This window comes from Ochlerotatus camptorhynchus, unplaced genomic scaffold (assembly GCF_037179485.1).
Source record: "Ochlerotatus camptorhynchus isolate MF236.1 unplaced genomic scaffold, CSIRO-AGI_Acam_v1.1 ptg000140l, whole genome shotgun sequence".
Classification (NCBI taxonomy): Eukaryota; Metazoa; Arthropoda; class Insecta; order Diptera; family Culicidae; genus Ochlerotatus; species Ochlerotatus camptorhynchus.
This window is the reverse complement of record NW_027040630.1, coordinates 530,586-545,373: the sequence shown is the minus strand read 5'-3', so window position 1 is coordinate 545,373 and position 14,788 is coordinate 530,586.

The window sequence follows — 14,788 nt, the reverse complement described above, 5'->3', positions numbered from 1 at the left end:
AATCCTCCAATAAAGTAGAATCCCTCCCACATTAAAACAAGTAAGCAAGTAAGCTTTCGTGACCAGGAGATTAAATCTGAAAATCACTATTGATGGAAACAACAACAACAAAATGGCGAGTACCAACGCAGAGAAAAGATGGAATACCATCCACCATCATGATTATCATCATCATCTCCTTGGTTTCATTCGATTTTGATGGGAGAGAAGGACATCTTCCCAGAAGGCAAGCAGCAAACTGTTTTTAGGCTTCAGATGGATGGATTTTTCCTAAGCAAAACCTCACAGCATTTTCTCGGTTCATATCGGTCTTCGTCTTCTGATGATCAATTGTTCGAACCACAAGGCGTTGTGATTTCTCATAACCGACACCACCCTCCGTTGCTATTACGGCTGTTTCAGTGGCATGGAATTGCGTCTTTTCAAGAGTTGGAATTGGAAAGGTTGTCCCGGTTTCTTTTGCTCTGATTGGGCTGGTGGTAAAATTATCACTTTCAACGAAAATGGAAGCTTCCCTCCACAGTCATGACACAAATCCTTCGCCGAAATATTAGTCTTTCTTCGTTTTTGCTTGGATTCGGTCAATGAAGTAGATACGGATTGGACCCAGAAGGATTGCAGATTAGTTTGCGTATTTTCGTCGTCTTTTGAACCACAATGCCGTCACAAGACAACAGACACGACCGGAAGCTTTGATCCCCAAAACAGACAAAACTATTGAGGGGGGAAGACGAGGACATCAACCGTTTTGTTTCGTTTATCAAAACTAACTGGTCTCAGAAATATTGATCTATATGTGCTTCATACATAAGTCATGAGTTACATATATTATGTCTTCATTAAGATTCAACCAGTGCCTTTTAAATGTGGAATTATAATATTACAAATTCAAACGTTCGAAAAATATGCAGCCTATAAATCTATATGTGCTATGAAAATCGTTCTACACTCTTCCAATATGAAATTAGTGGCACCCATCAGATGCACACAGTGTGATATTTAGGCCTATTCTGCGAGGCGTGTGGGGTGAGGTGACAGTGCAGTGATGGTTAAGTGACAATTGTCACCTCGAGTGGGGTGACTCTCCGTGCAAATCAAATGGAGAGTCACTTCACCCAAGGTGACAACTGTCACTTAACCATCACTTCACTGTCACTTCACCCCACACGCCTCGCAGAATAGGCCTGATTATTTGGGCTGCTTTATGACAACTCACGTGCTCCTGTTGAGACAAGTATTTATACATCTCCAAATGAAGTAAGGTTTTTTTTGCTTATCAGAGTGATACAGTATTGATCCACTCCTAGTGATAACAAGAAACCATTAAAAATCCAACGAAATTATTAAATAAATTAAAACGGAAATAGTAGGAACTTTAAAAAAGTTCTGAGAAATTCAGGATAAATAGTTCAAAGAATAAAACAAAAAACTTCAGAACTCTTCAGAGCAATTTTGAAAACTTCATTATAGCTTCGAAAACTTTTAATGATGTATTAAGAAATTTTGGGAATATTTACAATATTCAGAGATGTATCAAAACATTTCAGGGCAGTTCTACAGTAAACTACAGGAAAGTTCAGAACTTTGGTAATGTTTAAAGATCTTTAAGGATAAGTTCCGAGAGCCTCAGGGCAGTTTAATAAAGTTCAAGAAAGTATCGTGAACTGAAAAAAGAGCAGAGAACTTCCCAAGAACTTAGACAAAACTTGTTACTTATCCTGGTCCGACATCCCTCAGGATTGCACCTGCATCACAATGTTGCGCCAATTCACTCGGTCCGTGGCTGCTTGTCTTCAATTTCTTGACCGTCCCACACTTCCAAGATTCTGCTCCACTTGGTCTAACTGCCTTGCTCGCTGTGCTCCTCTTCTTCTTGTAACGGCCGGATTCGAGGTAAACACCATTTTTGCGGGATTGTTGTCCGGCTTTCTTAAAACGTGTCCCACCCATCGTACCCGTCCAGCTTTAGCAACTTTCTGGATACAGGGTTCGCCATAGAGTTGCGCCAGCTCGTGGTTCATTCTTCGTCTCCATACACCGCTCTCACATACCCCGCCAAAGATGGTCCAAAGCAGTCGTCGTTCGAAAACACCATGTGCTTGCAGGTCCTCCTCGAGCATCGTCCACGTCTCGTGCCCGTAGAGAACTACCGGTCTTATGAGCGTCTTATACATGGTACATTTAGTACGGAGGTGAAGTTTACTCGACCTCAGGGTCTTGTGGAGTCCGTAGTAAGCACGACTTCCGGCAATAATACGCCGACGAATTTCTCTGCTGCAGTTGTTATCCGAGATAAACAAATTCATCCACCACCTCGAACTCATCCCCGTCGATTGTCACGCTTCTGCCAATGCGAGCCCTATCGCGCTCGGTGCCTCCAACTAACAGGTACTTTGTCTTCGACGTATTCATCTTTAATCCAACCTTCTCTGCTTCACGTTTCAGTCTGTTGTGTTGCTCCGCCACGACCTGAGACGTTCTTCCGACAATGTCCACGTCGTCAGCGAACCAGATGAACTGGCTGGACTTATTGAAGATCTTGCCCCGCATGTTAAAGCCCGCACGTTTCATAATACCTTCTAGCGCAATGTTGAACAGGAGGCAGGAAAGACCATCACCTTGTCGAAGTCCTTTGCGAGTTTCAATCAAGTCCGATAACGCACACGATATCTTCACGCAGCACTGTACACCATCCATCGTAGCCCTGATCAGTCTGGTCAGTTTCCCGGGAAAACCGTTCTCGTCCATAATCTTCCTTAGCTCTTCACGGTCAATAGTATCATAGGCGACCTTGAAATCGATAAGTAGGTGGTGCGAAGGGACTTGACATTCACGACACTTTTGGAGGATCTGCCGCAACGTAAAGGTTTGGTCCGTTGTCGATCGCCCATCCACAAAACCGGCTTGATAACTTCCCACAAATCTGCTCGTTAGCGGCGATAGACGGCAATAGATGATCTGGGAAAGCACTTAGTAGGCCACGTTGAGAATAGTGATCACTCGATAGTTCTCACATTCCAGCTTGTCGCCTTTTCCACTCCTGTAGCTTTTCTGTATCCCAGATCCTGACTATCAGCCAACTTATCCCATTTTAATAAGTTCCGCTCCGATACTATCTTTCCCAGCTGCTTTGTTGTCCTTAAGCTGTCGAATAGCATCCTTAACTTCACCTATCGTAGAAGCTGGCATGTCCCCTTCATCCGTTGTACCGACGAAGCTATCCCTCCTGCTGCCTTGGTCCTCTACCTCTGTGCCATTCAGATTTTCATAGTAGTACTGCTTCCACCTTTCAATCACCTCACGTTCGTCCGTCAAGATACCCCCTTGAGTTTCTCGTAGAACTTGCGCGTTTTGTGAGAACGATACAGCTGCTGCATTTCTTCACACTCCAACTCTTCCAGGCGGCACTTGTTATCCCGGAAAAGATGGTTTTGCTGCCTTCGATTCTGTTTATATTGCCCACATTTTGATTGGTTCCTTGGTGCAGCATCCTTGCCCGCGCTGCGTTCTTCTCGTCCAAAACCATCTGACACTCCTCGTCCAACCAATCGTTCCGTTGATTCCACTCCACAAACCCAATGGGACCTTCAGCAACGCCGTTAATGGCTGCTTTCACGTTGTTCCAGCAGTCCTCAAGAGGGGCTTCGGTGAGCTCTCCTTCATCCGGCAACGCTGCGTCGAGGCATTGCGCGTAATCAATTGCGACTTCGGGCAGCTCCACTCGCTTTAGATTGTCGTCGGTACCGAAGGTTGTTGGCAACAGAAAGTTTTTGGCGCACCTTAACCATTAAAAGGTAATGGTTCGAATCGATGTTTGCGCCTCGATAGGTCCTGAAGTCGATAATGTCCGAGAAGTGCCTTCCATCGATCAAAATGTGGTTGATTTGCGATTCTGTCTGCTGCGGTTATTTCCAGGTATACCGATATGGGAAGTTATGCTGGAAGTAGGTGGGCTCTTAGAGGCGGAAAAATCGATGAGTCTGAGGCCGTTGGCGTTCGTTAGCTGGTGAACTGTATACTTTCCTATAACCGGTCTGAATTCCTCCTCCTGGCCGACCTGAGCGTTAACATCTCCGATAACGATTTTGACGTCATGGATTGAGCAGCTGGCGTATTCCCGTTTCAGCTGCGCGTAAAAAGCGTCTTTATCGTAATCGTCACTTGCTAAGTGAGGGCTGTGCACATTGATTATGCTGACAGTGAATAAACGGCCTTTGATCCTCAACTTGGACATTCTGTTATCGATTGGCCACCACCCAATCACGCACTTCTGCATTTCTCCCATCACGATGAAAGCTGTACCCAGCTCAAGTGCATTGCCGCAGCTCTGGTAGATGGTATAACCATCCCTAAACGTATGTACCGACGATCCCTTCCTGCAAACCTCCTGCAGCGCTACGATGTCAAACTTGCGGACCCTCAATCAATCGGAAAGAATGCGGGGGGCGACCCCGGCGTAGTGGTTAACATCCATACCTCTAACGCCAAAGTCACGAGTTCAAATCTCACCCCCCGGACAAGTCACGAATGACCCAAGAGTGTTAAAGTGACTATAATAAAAAAAGGAAAGAATGCGGGTACTTTCCAAGAAACTGAGAGACTTGCAGTTCCATGTTCCGAGTTTCCAATCGTTAGTCCGTATCCATTGCTTGGGTCTATGCCGATTGTTCCGGTTCGTATTTACATTGCTTGCTTCCTGTACTTTTGTTATTTTACGGCTGGCTTGTAGGGCCTCTGCACCAGCCCCCATTGTCTCGCCGGGGACGTTGATCAGCCGCTCCTAACATGGAGAACAGACGCCGTTTTGAGCCGCACATCCATGGTGAACAGACGCTCGAAGACTGCACTCTCCGAAGACTGCACACATCGACGACAACCCACCGCTCGACACAGTGGAGGACATCGACCGAGCCCTGGAGGGTCTCCATCAAGCCATATCCGTGGCTGACGAAGAGTGCGTTCGACGAGTTCCTGTGAGGGGTAAGTTTCAAGCAATTGATTCCCACACCAAACTCTTGATTCGGCTCAGAAATGTTCGTAGACGTCAGTTTCAGCGGGATGACTGGGGATCTGCAGCGTAAATACGAAATGGTTGATCTGAATCGGCAGATCGCTTCCAGAATGGTCTCAATCCGGAACGAGAGCTTAGGGCGGCTCGTTCAGAACCTGGACGACCGTTCCAGACCATTCTGGAAGGTTGCTAAGGTGCTGAAGTCTCACCCCAAGCCCATTCCACCACTTAGAGTCAATGACGAACGGCTTATCACCAACGAAGAGAAGGCCAATGCGATTGGGGAGCACATTGCCCAGTCGCATTTGCTTGGCTCCAAAACCCCAAGTCCACTCGAGAACCAGGTTGCGCAGTGCGTCCAGACATTAGATGCCTCCCCTTGTGCCGTCCCTCCAGAAGAACGGATTACAGAGGAACAAATTTGCTCAGCGCTGAAATACAGTAAGAACATGAAGGCTCCCGGGTTTGACGGAATATTCAACCTAGCGTTGAAAAATCTCAGCCCGAGGGTGCACTCGCTGCTGGCTGCCATCCTCAACAGATGCTTGGAGCTGCACTACTTTCCAAGCATCTGGAAGGTGGCAAAAATCATCCCGATCCGTAAACCTGGGAAAGACCCTTCACTACCTTCAAGCTACAGACCGATTAGCCTGCTCTCAGCGCTGAGCAAGCTGTTCGAAAAATTAATCCTCAGCCGACTGAACAAGTTTGTGTAGGAACATGACATTCTTCTTCCGGAACAGTTCGGGTTCCGTAAGGGGCATTCCACCAATCATCAGCTAGTGCGGGTGATGAATAACATCCGGAGTAACAAAGCTGTATCCAAGTCCACAGCCATGGCCTTGTTAGACGTCGAAAAGGCGTTTGACAATGTCTGGCACGACGGACTTATATACAAGCTTTGTAACTCAAACTTTCCACCATACCTTGTGAAAATCACCCGTAACTACCTCCAGCAAAGGTCGTTCAGGGTGCCGTTGAATAGTTCCCTTTCGGGACAATTTCCGATCCCAGCAGGTGTTCCGCAAGGGAGTCTCCTGGGACCACTGCTTTACAGCATCTACACGTCGGACATCCCTCCTCTAGGAGACGGTTGCGTGTTCTTCCTGTTCGCAGATGACACCGCGATTGCCGTCAAGAGTAGGATGTCTCGTGAAATTACGAGCAAGCTCCAACGATGCCTTGACACCTTTACTGATTATGCCACCACGTGGAAAATCAAAATCAACGCCTCAAAAACCCAAGCGATCATGTTCCTTCACAGACAATCGTCAAAACTTAAACCGTCTCCCTCCTGTACCGTAATAATGGATGGTACAAGGGTCGAGTGGTCCACTGATGCTACTTATCTCGGGATGTTGTTCGATGAGAAGCTCCTGTTCCGCTCGCACATAGAGAAAACCCTAGTTAAGTGCTCCGCCTTGGTTAGGTGTCTGTATCCGCTCATTTGCCGCAGATCCCGTCTCTCAAGGCAAACAAATTGGCTGTCTACAAACAGATCATAGCCCCCGCGATCTTCTATGCCGCCCCGGTGTGGGAATTGTGCACTCAGACCCACTGGAACAAAATCCAGGTTGCACAGAATAGAGTGTTGAGGATGATCCTAGATCGTCCATTCGACACAAGAATAGCATACCTCCATCAAGAGGCAGAAATTCCCAAAATAGAATCCAAAATTGAGGATATGACAACCAAATTTATCCAAAAAGGCAATCTTTCTGAACATGCTTTAATAAGCAATTTGTACATAGTAGGTTAAGTGTTTATAGTAGAGTAGGTTAGTTTTAAGCTGTAAATAGTAGTATTAAGTAGTTTCTCTTCAAATTCTAAAAACAAAACAAACCAATCCCACCAAGGTGGTCGACCGTGTACTAAGTCTAGGACTAATTCTTTCAAACAAATTTTGAATTTTGACCATACCTAAAGATGAAGAAAGCAAGTTGAACTTAAATAAAGATCATTTAAAGTAAGTTCCAGAACTTCTTAAAGTTTCTTGAAGATGTTCAGATTTTAAAACTAACCTTTGCAGATCTTTAAACTCCTCCAAATGGTGGGCTTTCAGCCCATATAACAATTTGGGTTTATGAGGGTTCTGTAGACCATTATTTAGACTTGTAGAATGCTATAAAACCACGATAAAGTTTGGAATGCTACTTGGGAGGAAGTTATAGCGATTGGAGCTGCTCTTAAGATCGTTAGACCTAGCTTCCCTGAGGTTATTTGAATATCTTACCTTATGTTATCTGATCTGTTTTTATAATATTCATCTTCCACCGTCGTTAATTGCTTATTTTGGAATCGCTTGGACTTTTTCTCTAACGCTTCGTATTTCATTCCGTGCTTGTGAAGGACGGACAACCAGCAGAAAGGCGGAACCGGAGTAAAAACGGATAGCAAAGGTTTTTCTCTAAGCGGAATAAAGACGCGACCGAACTCAAGCGAAACGTGTTTATTTGTGTCAAAGTACAAGTGTGCAAAAAAACAGAAAAAAGATAGCACTCAACGTGCATAGAAACAAAGGTAGTTAAATTAATTTTCTCCGTAGTTCCCTTTGGTAGCAAGATATCGGTAGTAGCGAGGTGTTCATCATACTCCATCACTCCTCCTGGATGAACACCAAGTCTAGGGTTTCAGTCCAACTTGATCGATGAACTTCTGCATTGCTGTTGGTCCCATCAGTGCAACAGCGACCATTTCGTTGGTCGGGCAGTACACCAATTTGACAACTTTCTGTTCAGACAGCTCCCGTATGTAGCGCTTCTTGGTGTCAATGTGTTTAACACGACCGCTAGTTCTCTCCGAGGTCGCAAAGCTGAGACACCCTTGGTTGTCCTCGAAGATGACCGTTGGTTGTCCTTCGGGTACTCCCAGCTCTGATAATAGCCGCCTTAGCCAAACGGTTTCCTGGCAAGCGAGCGATAGAGCATTGTACTCGGCTTCGAGGGATGAAAGAGCCACAGAACTTTGACGCTTGCTCACCCAGCTTATCGGGCCGCTTCCATAGAAAAAGATAAACCCGGTCGTAGATCTTCTTGTCCGACGATCTCCGGCCCAATCAGAATCGGAGAAGCCCTTGAGACGCCATCCTTTACCTGGTCCGAATTTCAATCGCCAGTCATTCGTTGTGCTCAAATACTGCAGCACGCGTTTTGCTGCACCCCAATCCATGTTGTTAGGCTCGGCGACTTTTCTCCCAAGCAATCCGACGCTCAAAGACAGATCTGGTCGTGCGTTCACGGCCAAGTATAATAACGCTCCTACGAGGCTCCGGTACAGCGTCGGATCATCGAACCTCTGACTGTCTTCAATAGCTGACGTATACCCAGAATCCATTGGGGTCTTGGAGGGCCGACAGTTTTCCATGCCGTACTTACACAGCAAAGTGTCGATGTATGCTGACAACTTTAACGTGTAGAAGCATCCATCTCTCCCTATCTCATAGGCCAAGAAATGACGCACGGAGCCTAGCGAAGTAACGTCGAATTTCTTCCGGAGACTCTCATATACCTTGGCTATATCGGATTCGCTTGCGCTGCCAATCAACAAGTCGTCAACGTAGACTAAAATGACGACAAACGGTTTTTCGTATCGTATGTAGAGACATGGGTCTGCGGTGCTTGGCTTGAACTTTAGCTCGAGGAGTACAGAGTGTAATGCTTTATTCCAGCATTTAGCGGACTGGCGCAGCCCGTATATACTTTTACGAAGCCTACATACCTTTTGCTCGTGCCCTGGAAACGCAAAGCCTGGAGGTTGCTGCTTATACAGCTCTTCTTCGATGGTGCCGTTGAGGTAGGCCGTTCGAACGTCGTACTGCTCCAGGAACAGCTGCTTCTTCCCTGCAACGGCGAGCAGCGCACGCAACGTAGCCTGCCGCGTGACTGGTGCATACACCTCCGTGAAATCCACACCGAAACACTGTGAGTATCCCTGTGCGACGATACGGGCCTTATGCTTCACTATGCTGCCCGTCTCATCCCGCTATATCTTGAATACCCATTTCGCACCAATGGCCTTCTTGCCCGGCGGCAGAACTGATAGTTCCCACGTACTGTTCACTTTGTGTGCTTCGATCTCTTCCCGCATAGCGCATTGCCAAACAGGTTCACTCAATGCATCACGAAAGTCACTGGGTTCTTCGCCATGTAGCACTTGTCCAACAATAAAGTCCTCATACCTGTTTGGTAACACACCACGCGTACGCCGATGTTGGCGGTTCATCACTGATCCATCTGGCACTTCCGGTTCATCACTCTGTTCTTCAAAGCCAGGAAAGTCACTATCAATTGTGTCTTCTGCGTCTTCATACACCGACTGACGCTCTTCTTCCTGCGTCTTTTCATCTTCACTGTGTTCAAACACTACCACTGGGTTTTCTTCACTCTCCGTCACTGGATCATCTGGAACACGCCGCTCCTCCTGCTGCATATCCGGAAGCGCGTTTGCCTCCTCTCGCAGCCCGGCTCCTTTCGGGAGCTCCAGGAACTCAGCATCTCGACCAAAGACTATGCGATTGGTTTCGACATCAAGAAAGCGAAAACCTTTGTGGCAGCCGGAATAGCCCACGAACACAAGCTTCTTCGATCGAGGATCAAATTTCTTGCGCTTGGCGTCTGGTATACGAACATACGCTTCACATCCAAAGATTCGGAGATCTGTCAAGTTCGGTTTGTTGCCTGTCCACAACTCGAATGGCGTCCTCTCAACTGCTCTGGATGGAAGCCGGTTCTGGATGAACGTGGCCGTGAGAATAGCTTCTCCCCAATAGAGCTTAGGAAGGTTGGCATCTAATAACATACAGCAGGCCATTTCTTGGAGGGACCTGTTCTTTCTCTCGGCTGCTCCATTTGACTGCGGTGAGTAGGGAGTCGAGAACTGCTGCTGTATGCCCTCCGATCTGCAGAACTGCTTCAGCCTCTCGCCTACATATTCTCCTCCTCCATCAGAACGTAGTACACAAGGCTTCCTGTCGAAGATATTTTCCACCCACCGAACATATTCCATAATCTTGTCGGCAGCTTCGTCCTTCGACTTCAGAAGGAACACTACGCAAAACCGACTGAAATCGTCGATTAGGGTGATGAAATACTTGTTCTCGCTTGGCGTAGGGTTTTCCATGGGCCCGCAGAGATCGGTGTGTATGATGTCGAGCGGCCGCTTCGACTTCCGGTCTTGAACCTGTGGAAAGGGCTTTCGTACCAACTTACCCCTCAGGCAGCACTCACACACCAACCGTTCTACGCAATCCGTCAGTTTGATTCCGCTGGCCAAATCCTGTGTCACAATTGCATTCACAACACTAATGTCACGATGGCCCATTCGCCTATGCCACGTTTGCTGGCAGTTCACACCATGATTTCCCGCAACCGACAAACACTGTTCTGCCAGCTTTAACTTGTACTGGCAGCCGACCAGCCCGCCTACGGCTAGGATGGTATCATCAGCCGTTTTGATTGAGCAGCCTGTTGCCCCAAAAACTACTGTGAGGCCTTTCGTTGCGAGTTTCCGGACAGAGATCAACCCGCCTTCCAACGAGGGAACCAACAACACATTCTCGAGAGTAATTGCAACGCGTTCACCCTTGGCATTCACGCCCATAACTACGCCACTTCCTACTCCGGCCGATTTTGTTTTCGTTCCATCCGCCAGGGTCACATCCACGACGGCTCCGCGTTTAAAATCCACGAAAAACTCACGGTCGTTGGTCATGTGGCACGTGCAGCCACTGTCGATCGTCCACGCTCCACGAATAACGTCACCGGCCATAAAGCACACGGCCCCACAGACAACATCATCCGTGACCGCTTGCTTCGAACGATCACCACCGCCGCCCCCCGCTTGGGCTTGTTTTGCTTTCATCTTAACAGCCTGGTTGGATCCCGCCGGTTTACGATTTTCACTTGCATTTTCACCACCTTTTTCCGCGAGAAATTTACGGCAGTTTCTCTGAAAATGTCCTGGCTTCGAACAATAGAAACACTTCTTTTCACGCTTTTCTCTGTCGGCAACCCGCAGCGCTTTCTCACTGTTGTCACCACATCCACTGGGATCCGCACGCTTTTGGTACTCGTCACGCAACCGAGCTACCACTAGATCCATCGTGAGATCTTCCTGCGGTCGATTTTCTAACGACGTCACGAAACTACTGTATGTCGGCGGAAGACTGCGCAACATCATAATTATGCGCAACAGCTCACTGAGTTCCACCACCGCATTGTCGAGGTGCTCATACAAACACTCAATTTCTTCAAGATGCCTCTCAACGTCACCGCCCTCGCACAAATTCTTCGAGCATAACTGCTGCAACAACATTGCCTGGTTACCGATGGTGGCCTTCTCATGATACACTCGCAAATTTTCCCACATCTGATGAGCCGTTTCACATTTCTTCACAAAGCGGAGTTGACTGTCCTCAACGAACAGAGCGATGGTCGCTCTCGCTTTGATATCGTTCTTCTTCCACTGCGGAAATTCTTCATCGATCTCCTCCGGCTTCGGTTGACCGATCGTATCCCACAAATCCTCTCGTTCCAGCAAAGATCGCATGCGGAACTTCCACGAGGCATAATTTCCATTGCCGAGCTTGGCAAACGATGCCTTCCAGCCGTCGGTCATTTTGTCTTTACACTTTCGCAATAGGTATCGCGCCGCAACAAATCTCTTCGAAAAGTCTACTCAGAAACTTCCCGGAAAACCACAACTCCACCGAAACACTTCACTACTTCACACTCCCGGATGCCTGTGCCCATAACCTGAAGGACGGACAACCAGCAGAAAGGCGGAACCGGAGTAAAAACGGATAGCAAAGGTTTTTCTCTAAGCGGAATAAAGACGCGACCGAACTCAAGCGAAACGTGTTTATTTGTGTCAAAGTACAAGTGTGCAAAAAAGAGAAAAAAGATGTGCACGTTGAGAAACAAAGGTAGTTAAATTAATTTTCTCCGTAGTTCCCTTCGGTAGCAAGGTATCGGTACTAGCGAGGTGTTCATCATACTCCATCAGCTTGACCGGCATTTTCATTCTGTAGATCGTCCTTGGTTGATTCTAATATGATTCCGCCTTTTTTGGTCGGTTTCTTGTTCACCATCTGTCATTGAATTGCCATGGTAATCTGGGACGAGGCTCACGTCCAAAGTCACTGGTCCACCGAGCGCTCCGTGTGCGAAAAGAGAATGAAAGAAATACGAAAGGGTCAGTTTCAATAAGTGACAGTTTCATCAAATTCCCCAACTAACCATACTCAAGCAAAGTAAGAATATACAAGCTATATTGCGACTATATGGTTACTTGGGTACTCATATGGCCGTCAGAATAGTTCATCGGTTGCGAAGTGAAGTATTCCTGAAAGTGATGCGTTATATTTCTCAATGTTTTGATTTTATCCTAACGTTACCTCAATGTTATATCACAGACAAGCGGACACAACACATTGAACACTAATCATTGTAAATCCTACCGCCATCGGTCGAATAAACTTTGATGGGTAATACACTCAACAGATGGTTGTAGTGTGTAAATGTCAAAAGCTAGAGAATTGATAATGTGCACCACAAGTGGCGGTACTACCAACTAAGAAACATTTAAATTGACCGTTAAAAACGATTCAAATGAACTATTTAAAAGTTTTATGTTTGCTTGTCTGTGATCATACCTATATCGCAACTTCGGGTAATCTGCGAAAGTACTTGCATTTTTCTCAGGCAACCTTTCATCTAACTGCAATTACTCTCTCATACTCGAAATGTACCACGACCAACGACGCCCTATACGCTCTCTGACTGAAGCGCAGGGACCAATAGGCTAGTCAAGTAGTGATCCAATTTTAAATCGTTAGTTTCCACCGGTTGGCACTACACAGAAGCCAGAGAAGTAAACGGTTTATAATGATGAATAATGGTTGAAGGTTCCGTTAAATGAGGCCCACCAGTTAAATAGACAATTTGTGTCGAAGAAAATATTTATTTTCTAACATCAATTCGACGTTCAATGATCACATTTGAATAATACTTTTCTCTTAAAAACAAACAAAACTCGTAAAATTCATGAGATTTCCCATTTAAGCCAACGGATCCATAAATTCAGCCATTCAATTTTCAAATCCATTGCCTCCGATTGGGCCAACAAATTGCTTCGCGGGTGAATTGACAGACAGGTGTGGTACACCAAGAAGGTCCATGGCCTATTGATAAGACTCCTTGCGGAACACACCCAACCTCAGGAATTTGCAATTTTAAGCAACGGACCATTGGTTTTTCGATCATCCGGGCCTTTTGTTATATCTTCGTACCATCTCGGACTGAGGAACGTCTTCTGCCTTATTTTCTTTGGTTTGGTTCAAAGTTCTTCACAGTGGTGTTATCATCATCAAAGCCTTTCAAGATTCTACTCGGGGGAGAGAATGATTGATGTCAGCTGGCTTGCGGTTTGAGAGCTTGAATATTATCTTAAATCAGAATAGATTATTATTGGGGCTTTTGAAATGCAGGGCAATTGTTTAATTATATAGATTTCTCTGAATGTTCAAGGATCTGTACAGATTAGTAGGCGTGCAAACATATACAGTGTATCTCAATATTGAGCGTACATATTTCCTTAAGTTTTAGAGAAAATCAATTTTAGAGCACAATTTTAAGAGATACTTTTCTTAATTTCTGGCTGCTGAATCATCATAAATTTATCAATTATTTGTACAGTATTGGACTTATTTGGTTGCGTTTATTAAAAGTAAGAGCTATTTGAGAAAACGCCTTTTCCTTGAAAAACCTTAAATAATATCTTGAAATATAATGAACCAAACTTTTTGAAATTTTGCTAAAACGTTGAAAATCGTGCGTCATACTAAAATAAATCTTACTTCATACAGGCTATTCCAATAAAGTCCAAAACTAAAACGATAAATCAATAAACATCTGTTTAACCACCAGCCAAGATTTAAACAATTATATCTATCTAAATTGTTCCACTACGCTCAATTTTGCCATACACTGTTATTGCAAAAACTATCGTATATGTACACGTTTTCTTGCACTCATACGACTGCGTGAATATTTATTGCTTGCATTTACATTTACACCGATAGACAGCAGTGAGAAAGAATCGTTCGCTTCAAATGCAACGCCAACTATACCACCCAACCACCCAGCGATATGTTACCTATATAGGAAATGAGGGTTACTAGAATATTGTGTGCAAATACTTGACGGTATTAGATGCTTATTTTTCAAAATATCAATCAATTCATCACACCTTCTTTTCAATCGTTCTCATTTGCAGAATGCTGATGATTTCACAGCTAAAAAAGCCAATTATTCATCTAACCCTCAGTTCCCCTACGCTTACTTACTGTCGGTGAATTTCCTTGGAAAAGTCCAAAAGAAATGGAAATCGACACTGTTGTTGGGAGCTTTTATAGTATGTAAATTTCATGCAACGTTTCAGTTTTTATTTTTTATTTTTCGAGTTCAATGCGAAAACATCAACATGGTAGTTGATCTTGTTTGCGTTTCTGTGAGGGAAACGTGTGCTCCAGTGGAAGTTGCTGCTATTGCATCTGGTGGAAACGAGAATCGAACAGCATCAATAATTTTCCGCTCTTGGCAGTATTTTCCATTCGTCGATTTCAGAACAAGGGCTCATGCACATATTATGTCACGATATAAGGGGAGGAGGGGGTTTCAAATATTGTGACAAATCGTGAGAAGGGGAGTGGGGGTTGAAAAAAAAACGTTAGGTCACTCCAAATTTATCCCGAAAAAAAAAGGATTTAAAAGTTCTTCG